We start from the raw sequence: 10408 nt of genomic DNA, 5'->3' as shown, positions 1-10408 counted from the left end.
AATACTTGACTCCTTGCTTTTTACAACAGCACCTAAGTGTGCTACAGTCCCCTCACAGTTGCAGCTGACAAACTTCAGAAGATAGTCCTTTGCGATGGGGTCTGTTGAAGGGACCGGTGCGTAACCTTGGTCACTGAGCTTCCATCCGTACTCCAAGATCTCCAATGATGGAGTTTGCAACATTGGCCAATTTCTGGTTTGGAGATAAGCTCGTAGAGAATGCTGCGCTGCAGCTTCTGTTGTCAGGGGCAGTTTCTCAAGTTTGATGCTAGCAGCAGCCCGCTTGCTGAAGATGTCAAATGTCAAGTGTCCCATTGCAAGTCTTTGGGTGGTTTTCCATGGAACATGAGCTTAACTAATTCACAGCCAACTTTGATGATGTCATCTTTCTTGGCTCGGATGTCCAGAAACACATCCATGGCCCTTTCCGCCTTGTCAGTCTCGCAGAGCTTGTTTATCAAAGTTGATTTGCTGAACCCAGAAATCGCCGACCGTCTGTACAGCCAGAGAAGCTGTGCAAGAAGATCAAATACTTCCTGTAACTCTCTTGGAGGGCCTCCCTGATCTTTGCGCTATCATAATATGTTTCTTTGGCTGTTTTTATGAGGAAGATGGGGTGGTCTGCAGCATGATGAATCAGCAAAACCATGATGTCGGTGTCCTCAACCCTCACCTCAACAGGAGAATCTTTTGCCTCATCTAGAGCTGCCCGGACTATAGCAGTGTCTGCATCATCGTGGCATTGCTGTACACTGATCCCATTTCTACTGAATGTCTCAGCAAGCAGCAGAATGAGCTGCACTGGGCCTTGTTGCTCTAAACTGTTGTCGAGGAACTTTTCTCTTGGAACGAGGCTTTTGATGTCTGGGCGAATCAGAATGTCGCAGCATGCATTCCTTGCTCGTCTCAGGTGACGATGGTCCTTAGTGGAGCTCCCGTATCCATCAAAGACCACAGTGATTTGGAGAAACTGGCTCCCCATGGACTCCACAAACTTTAGTTAGCTCTCGACAAATGCCCTTCCAGGTGAGGTTATCCTCCTACTTGAAGTTATGCATGCGGAGCCACCCACCATCAATCACCAGACTCGTGCAGGGGGTTTGTTTAACGGGTTCCACAAATGCCTTCAGAAATCTTGCTAGGGCAGCCTTGTCTGGCTTTCGCAACTTCTGGTCTTTGTCAAATAGAGACACTGGTGTTGGCGTCAACTCAAATCACAGAGCTTCTTTCGTCTTGAATTCACGCTCACTGATGATGATTAGACTGTTGAAGAGCTTGAGTGAGTCAATAACCAGCTTCTTTCAATTGACTTTGGGTCCACTTCTGAGGCTCTCTAATGACTTCACCTTGTGCTAAGTTTCCATTGAATCAAGAACCGTTCGTCCATTCATCTTGGCCTGCATGGCTCTGCCAACCTCCTCTGCCTGATCAGCGTTGACTGGGTCCTCTGGAGTGCTGCTGAAGTGCTACCAAGATGAATGGACGAACTGGTTCTGGATTTGAGTTGACGCCAACACCAGTGTCTCTATTTAACAAAGACCAGAAGTTGCGAAAGCCAGACAAGGCTGCCCTAGCAAGATTTCTGAAGGCATTTGTGGAACCCATTGAATAAACCCCCTGCACGAGTCTGGTGATTGATGGCGGGTGGCTCTTGCACAACGTCAAATGGGAGGCTAACCTCACCTGGACGGGCATTGCCAAGAGCTACCTCCAGTTTGTGAAGTCCATGGGGAGCCAGTTTCTCCAAATCACTGTGGTCTTTGATGGATACGGCAGCTCCACTGAGGACCATGATCACCTGAGACGAACAAAGAATGCATGCTGCGACATTTTGATTCGCCCAGACATCAAAAGCCTCGTTCCAAGAGAAAAGTTCCACGACAACAAGAGCAACAAGGCCCAGCTCACTCTGCTGCTTGCTGAGACATTTAGTAGAAATGGGATCAGTGTACAACAGTGTCACAATGATGCAGACACTGCTATAGTTCGGGCAGCTCTAGATGATGAGGCAAAATATTCTCCTGTTGAGGTGAGGGTTGAGGACACCGACATCATGGTTTTGCTGATTCATCATGCTGCAAACCATCCCATCTTCCTCACAACAGCCAAAGAAACATCTTATGATATCGCAAAGATCAGGGAGGCCCTCCCAGAGAGATACCAAAAGTATCTGATCTTCTTGCACAGCTACTCTGGCTGCGATACAGTGTCAGCGATTTCTGGGTTCAGCAAATCAACTTTGATAAACAAGCTCTGCGAGACTGACAAGGCGGAAAGGGCCGTGGATGTGTTTCTGGACATCATGTTCCATGGAAACCACCCAAAGACTTGGGAGACTTGACATTTGACATCTTCAGCAAGTGGGCTGCTCCTGGGAGCATCAAAACTGAGAAACTGCCCCTGACAACAGAAGCTGCAACGCAGCATTCTCTACGAGCTTATCTCCAAACCAGAGATTGGCCAATGTTGCAAACTCCATCATTGGATGTGTTGGAATACGGATGGAAGCTCGGTGACCAAGATTACGCACCGGTCCCTTCAACAGACCCCATCGCAAAGGACTATCTTCTGAAGTTTGTCAGGTGCAACTGTGAGGGGACTGCAGCACACTTAGGTGCTGTTGTAAAAAGCAAGGAGTCCAGTATTTTTCTGCTTGCGGCACATGTCATGGTAACTCTTGCCTGAATATCAACCAAACAGCTGATGAGAGCAGTGAGGGAGATGTCGGGGAGTAGGGTGAAAAGTAGCATGGTTTTAATATTGAGATACATTTCTGTTGGATTATAATGGGGCATAATGGAAGTAAGAGAAGTGGGAACGACTACTTCCAATTGCACACTTATGTTGCAGTGTTTTGCACCTTGTTTTTAGAGTGGGTATAGCTCAAATTCAATGATAGACCTCAATTCAGCATTCTAAAGAACTCACTATAATTACAAACTCATTGAGATACATAAAAAATACCAATAATACATTATTCGGCGGGTGCAAGAAGTAGGCATGGCCTATTTTAATGGTCAGGTAGTAGTTTTTACTCAAAACTAATGTTTCGAATCCATTCAGCACCTCCAGAAACCCATAATTAGACATCTCACTTACTATTAAACAATGAAAAAAATATTTTCCCATTGTTTGACCCCCCCCCCCCTTTGTTGCCCAGGTTAAACTGTCCCCCCCCCCCCCTGTTTTTTTCCACACGGATGTTGGTTCGAACTCATTGAGAATCAAACATTTAATAAGTAATTACAGCAGAAATAGGATTATATTTGGTGTAATGGATATAAGAGAAATGGGAACGACTACTTCCCATCGCACATAAATGTTTTCAGTGCACCCTAAAAACCCACTATATCAACCCAATGAGATATGTATAAAAATACCAATATTTACGTATTTCGGCGGGGGTAAAAAGGAGGCGTGGCCTATTTTACTGTCAAATAGTAGTTTTTACTCAAAACTAAAGGTTGTAATCGATTCAGCACCCCCAGAAACCCCTAGTTAGACATCTCACACGCCTATTTTGGGAAAAATATATATGTTTCAATTTTTGCCCCGCCCCCCTCCGGATGCCCAACTTTGATTGGCTCCCCAGAATTTTCCACAAGGATTTGGGTTGGAACTAATTGAGAGGTGTTAGTAGACACCTTTATGAACACACTGGTGAAGAAAGCTATTGGTAAGCAATTTTTTCACAGATGGTCCAGAAATTTTCTAAAATGCCCTAACTAAAACGGAAAACAGAAAAAGAATATCTCCGAAAAAAACGTACTTTGTTTAAAAGCTGACCACGATATGATTTCGAAGAAACTGTATGTTGCTATTAGAAACAAAAAAGGTACGATTCTTGAGTGGTGAAAGTTTTTCGTTAAGGGCCCGTGAGGGAAGTTTGAAGAGACGGAGAAAGTGAATAAAGCAAACCAATTTGCAAATTTCGAGAATGAGGTGATACAGGATGGTTTCTAATATGGAAGACATTCTCGTGTATTCTTTAGCATTTTTTGAACAACTATCTATCCGTTATGCGTGTGCCTACGGAGATTCATTAACAGGAGTGAGTATACAAATCCCTTCATTAACCCCTTTCGTTCAGTGAGAAAGTGTTTGCATACATTGTCACAGGGATTTTACGTTGATGGTCTTGAAAAGAGTACTATGCAATTGTTGGACCACTTGCCCGGGGCCGCCAAGCTACGGTTGTGCAACCCCTCGTCGACGAATATTGCGCAATTGGGGAATGCCCACAGAATTCGTCTTTCAGCAGCACGAGATGGTCGTTCGCTCTTCGCCAGCCCTCCTGTGATCTCCGTGAATCAGTGTACAAGTAGCACGGCGGAAAGCCCAAGGGTCAGTCAGTCATCTGAGATCGGTAGACTGTATCAGAGTTTTAGCCTTTTTTGAGTCACGAGCGAACGCCCATGTACACTGATCCTTGATTTGAGAATGGTTATATTCAAGTCCTCGTCGCGTGAAGAAAAAATAACGAGAAACAGCGAACGTCGAGAATAATCTGCTGTTGTGGAAAACACAACAGTCGGCTCGCCATTCTGTAGTAACTGCCGCTGGGACTAGACGAGATGTGGTCTATCCATGGATCAGCTATCACAGAACTTCGTGGTTTGGTAACGTAACTGAGTGTGAAGTACCGTGCCCTTCACGATGCCCGTCGACCGACGTTCCCAATCAACGTGAGTTGGCAGTTTTACAGGTCATACCAGTACCAGGGAGGCGAACTTCGTCTCATATCTCCCAAGGAGGTACTAGGAGGGCTAGCCTAGTACTTTCTGGTCATACGTACACAATGGTGCTGCAAATTGTTTTCTGAATTCTACGAAATCCTTCCAGTTGATTTCGTCATCATTCTGTTAATGATGTCGTTAATGATTTTGATGGCGCGCTCCTGCCTGTGTCTCTGCAGGGAGGTGACACCTCCCTGCATGGTCTCTGTAAGATAGAGGAGCAGTTTAGATGATGAATTAACCTGTAGATTTAAAGAGTCTAGTTATGGTCAATGTACATCACTGCTATACTAAACTTCCAGAGCGTTGTAAGTACACTGTATACATTTATAAGCAATTTCATTACCACCTCAATTGATTTGAGATGTAATAGCAAATATCTTACCTTTGACAACATTGCGTTAACTTACCTGTCTTAATTGTATATCCCTTCGCAGCTATTTTTTTTAAAATCCACGAATATTTAAAAATCTTTTCTGTATAATTTCTTTTTTCTGCGAAAACGCAAAAATTTCTCCAGTCACGTGGAAAATCAGTGAAGAAATAAGTTCAATAGTTCAATAGAGTTCGCGCACTATACGCACGCTCACCTGCTCACTGTATACAACCGCATCGGTGTGCAGACCTGTGACAGGTATCATCCGTGACTATGTGAGATGTAATCTCACTATGGGTTATTTCTAAAGCAGCTGTAAAGAAGAAATCCACTCCAAATTCTTATGCATTTCATAAGAAAGAGAAAAAAAAATCCCCACAGAACAGTGCAAAAATGATCAAAATCGGATAAGAAATAAGGAATTCAAGTTATGACATTTTGAAATTTTATTTTTTTAAACACTTCTTGTCCAGTCGTTATAAATATTAAAATCAGCAAGCTGATGTCATGCTCTCACAATTTCTTATTCATTTCATAACAGAAGTGACAAAAATTTCATATTTCAGCGGTATGAATATAAACTTAGGCCTACTTTAAACCACCCAAACTAAAAAAGAACAAATGTTAGCTCTGATATATTTTGGTACGGAAATATGTTTTTACCTGTATTAGCTAAAAATAAAGTTTTTTTCCAAATTTCATAGACAACAAATACGAAAAATTGTGAGAGCATGACATCATCGATCAACTCGCTCATTTGTATATTCATAAAGACTGGTCAAGAAATGTTTTCCGAAGAAATCTTCCTTATTTCTTATTCGATTTTTTTCATTGTTGGGACGTTCGGTAGGGATTTTTTCCTCTTTCTTTTAGAGTTTATTTATTCTGGGGAGGATTTCGTCTTTAAATGAATCAACCGTTCAGTCATAATCACTCAATAAGTTTAAAAATGATGAGGATATTCATAAAGTTATATAATGCGATAAGGCGTGCGTTATGGCCAAAAACAAGACCCCTACACTAGTCTTGGCAATAGGCCTTGATTTGCTTTCTTTCTGGATAATTACATCATTGATTTATAAATCTGTTATTCATTTATTTATTATATTCATGTGCCTATTTATTTTCTTGTCTCAGTGTTAGTAGCTTCATTGAACAATCTTTTTACTTGTGTTCTCGATTTTCTTTCATAGGCCTATGTCTTGACAAAATAGTTTTGTCTGTTTTTTTTTTATTAAAACATAGTGGTCTTACCATTTTGTGTCTTCATTCAAGGAATTTCATGTCCTCTTGACACGCTTGTACTGACTTTTCCGGCATAAGCTTAGGACAGGTATCATTGGGAAGGTTGGCTGTCGTTCACCTGGAATTGAGCTAAATACCTTATACGTAACTTGCTGTACACTCCTGGCACTCAATGCAACGCAACGCAACGTAAAAAGAAAAGAAAATGTCTGGTTTCGAAGGGGAGACGGGAGGGAGAATAAAGTCTGACCTTTTAGCAGGGCGACATACATTCCTACATAATATCAACCAAAGCACGTGACCAGGCATTGCTGGCGTAAAATGAGAGAAACAAGACATAGTCATCTTACAAAGCCATCTTACAGACCTCTTGTGCTCTATTCGCTAGTTTACTTAAATTGAATAATAGCTGATTATCTAAGTTATGTCATGGCTGTTGAGACAATTCGAGCTGGGACGACATATTTGTGGACTCGCTTGAAAGTATGATAAGAGACGAAACTACACACATCATGCTTATCGAGTGATTGTTCAAAGTAGCAAGGTAGCATACCCGTAGGCGGTCAGGGGAACTCCCAAAAGCCAAGATCCATTGTGAAGTTGTCACGTGCTCCTGAAAACCCCCTCAGTTCTTTCTGTAGTCCACAAAGGCTTTCAGAGCCAACTCCTCGATACCAGTCTGTCCCCTTACGTCACCGACAGGAATAGATCGACGGGAATCGCCGAAGGGGTACAGGTAGTGTGTCTCACTGCCTTTGAGTGTGTGCGTCTTGTGTAGGTGTGTGTGTGTGTGTGTGGGGGGGGGGGGGGGTGGTTGGGTTTTATGAAGGCTAGTTTCGATTCTCACCTCAAACTTAACTCTCTTTTTTTTTTCAGAAGGGAACATTCGAAATCGTCGACGGGATTCTACCGGTATTTTCCCCTGCAAACTTTGAAAACAATTTAGAAGTCTAGAGTTGCCAAAAAAGTGATTTGAAGACAATCGTAGGGCGCTAGAAGCAGCCAATGAAAGCCGAGAATAACACTCACAAAAAAATCAACAGAATTAAAATCATAAAAGAGAAAGAACCCGGACCTGCCTGTCCTCGTAAAGATGCGAGGAGGAAGTTTAGATGCCTCGACGGGAAGTGGTTGGCAAGAAGTTTGCCATTAGGTGTCTTGGAGCAAAGTTGGTTGGACGTACAGGTGGGGCTGTCTCCATGACAAACGTCTCCATCGTGACAAATCTGAGAGGTTCCCTTCCCCTGGTGGTAGCACGGGTAACATTGTGAATGCAGGAGACGAGAGAAACAACCCTCATGACCAGTGGAACACGTCTGGCTGCAAAGAACAGAAGGGTAAGCTCAAGTCGTAACACATTTCAGTGAACAGATTTGCGAGAAAGGTGAATGTAGAGTGAGGGAAATCAGGCAACAAGTTCATAAATATTATTTCATTTATCAATGACATATTGTAGTATGGCAACTATCAAATTAATCATAACGGCAATCATAATAATAATAATGATAATGATAATTTACAACATTTATATAGCGCATTATCACATGAAATGTCTCTAAGCGCTACGGGGAAAAAGAATATAAAAAATATATAACTGCAACGGCACTGAAATTATAGTCGCAGTCGTTGCAAGGGTAATAATAATATCATTGGTAATGATCACGATATAGATTCTATGATTTGATTATAATGACGAAAATAATTATTGTGACCGCAATAACATAAAAAAGAATATCAGCAGCATTGCTATCAAATATGAAATGTACATTTCCAAATTTAGTATTAAAATATTTCTAAACTTCTGACTGACTGCAATGTGCACTAAATATACAAGTAAATAGCTAGATACTGGTAAATATACATATCTATATATCTACGAAAAATATTTTAAATATATCATTATTACATTTGTAGTTATTGTGTTCAATGCATTTAAAATACTTTAAAAAAATGTTGGCTGACCGTGTAAAAGAATAAGGGGAATGTCCTGCCCAAAATAGATAAGGTCGATTTTAATTCAAACATCAGTGTACTTCGGATCTGAGGCCCTAATTATTGTCATTATAACGTATTATTTGTGTATTGATACCGCTTATATAATTCTACTCATTATTCCTATTTCAAATTTGGAGAGCCTGCACGTTTTCTAAGAAAAAAAAATCTCTGATAATATTTGTAAAAACTGCCGGCAATTGCAAGTATATTATCGTTTAAGCGTTCAATGCATTTAAAATACTGTAAAAAAATGTTGGCTGACCGTGTAAAAGAATAAGGGGAATGTCCTGCCCAAAATAGATAAGGTCGATTTTAATTCAAACATCAGTGTACTTCGGATCTGAGGCCCTAATTATTGTCATTATAACGTATTATTTGTGTATTGATACCGCTTATATAATTCAACTTATTATTCCTATTTCAAATTTGGAGAGCCTGCACGTTTTCTAAGAAAAAAAAAAATCTCTGATAATATTTGTAAAAACTGCCGGTAATTGCAAGTATATTATCGTTTAAGCGTTTAAAAATCATTTGCACGGGTGATTATCAAATTTTATGAAGGGCATTTTATCTTAAATACATTCAGTCGATGGTCTGCTATTTGCACACAACTGCTATCAAACTTCTTTCCAAAATAACTATGTCGGGCTATCATGTGTGATAAATTAGAATGCCATGATTATTTTTGTCTTTTGAAAGCGTTTAAACAAAACATGATAAATGTAGATTTGTCCTTATTATTTGAAAAACACGCTTATGAATTATGAAGAAACATATCGAATTGATAATTGATAAATTGATAATGGTGATGAAACGGCATTCATATGGCCCCATTTATCTGTAGAAACATATCCAAGGCGCCCAAATGCTATTATTACATTATTCAGGTGATGATCAACATTTTTAGGTGACATTTTTGCATATCACAACCAACGGTCAGAACACGTATGATTTTAACTTCGCTCAAGTCGAAGTCGCATTTCCTGAATCTATCTATCTATCTATCTTTCTATCTATCAATCTCTCTCTCTCTCTCTCTCTCTCTCTCTCTCTCTATATATATATATATATATATGTGTATACATATTTCTCTTTTTTTTTAACCCATCGTCTCTAAGATATGGTCATCTTTGAGTTAGATTAGCGACGGTTCAGGTTCATAATATACGCCAGTAAAGTGACCATTTCTATCGAATGAAATTTCGGCTACTTTCGTTTTTGTTGGTTCGACCGTTGTGACTGACCAGTCTCCAGCAGGGTGCACCTCTCACTGACCAGTCCTCAACAGATCTCTCCTCTCCGTCCCTGTCATCTCCGTTGCCATGGTTTCGCATCGCAGATGTTCAGCCTACTTTCCCGTCCCATCCAGCCGAGTTCAGAGGACCGATATCTGTCAGAAAGTAAGTGTACAATAATGGAAGATCAAAAGTTATTTCAGTGTAACAACTTTGAAAACTTGATAAAGAGTTTGCACACTTTGATATATTCTTTAAGCTTCATGCACACATTTTGATTTACTATTTACGCTTAGGATGAAGTAGTTGCACTATTCTGATTAAAAAGCTGACTTTCGACATCACAGACAGAAGCCACTCATCAACTTACCAACAACAGAAAATACGAAAAAAAGATCATGCAATTGAATTCCAGTTGGAACAGAAAAATGAAGATTGAAATACATGAATGATTACTTGTGTGACGAAAGAGTCGGTCTACCTAGGGTAAGGTTAATATAAAAGAGAATGATATAAATTTCGGATGTATGTATATTTTCAATGATAACAGATAAATTAGAAAAAAAAAGACATCTCTTAAAAGATATAAATATATATTGTGGACGTGATTGCAAAGAGCAAATCAGTAGGACAAAATGGCAGTGGCAGTAAATGTTATTATTTCTTTTTCAAGCTGTTAAAAGAAACAGATTGTGTATATTATGCAATTTACAGAGTAGAACAATTTTACAATGATTAATAATTTTTACTAAATGGTAAACGTTCTTTTAATTCTCTTTGTTTTTGCTGGGAATAACACAGAGACAATACAAATTAGAGTT

The 10408-nt window shown here is 40.2% G+C and overlaps 1 long non-coding RNA gene across 1 annotated transcript in view; it reads left to right on the top strand.

Moving 5' to 3' along the window:
• Positions 1 to 4439: 4439 nt before the first annotated feature.
• LOC139709504 (uncharacterized) overlaps positions 4440 to 10408 on the top strand; it is a 9475-nt gene continuing 3506 nt past the window's right edge. Inside the window, exons 1-3 of the long non-coding RNA XR_011709401.1 lie at positions 4440 to 4685; positions 7234 to 7694; positions 9600 to 9752. This is a non-coding gene — a long non-coding RNA (uncharacterized lncRNA). The remainder of the gene's footprint in view (positions 4686 to 7233; positions 7695 to 9599; positions 9753 to 10408) is intronic.

This window comes from Diadema antillarum, unplaced genomic scaffold (genome assembly GCF_040938485.1).
Source record: "Diadema antillarum isolate AM-2024a unplaced genomic scaffold, OU_Dant_1.0 seq00001440_RagTag, whole genome shotgun sequence".
NCBI lineage: Eukaryota > Metazoa > Echinodermata > Echinoidea > Diadematoida > Diadematidae > Diadema > Diadema antillarum.
Note: the sequence above shows the minus strand (reverse complement) of the source record. Positions and strands in the feature narration are given on the sequence as shown.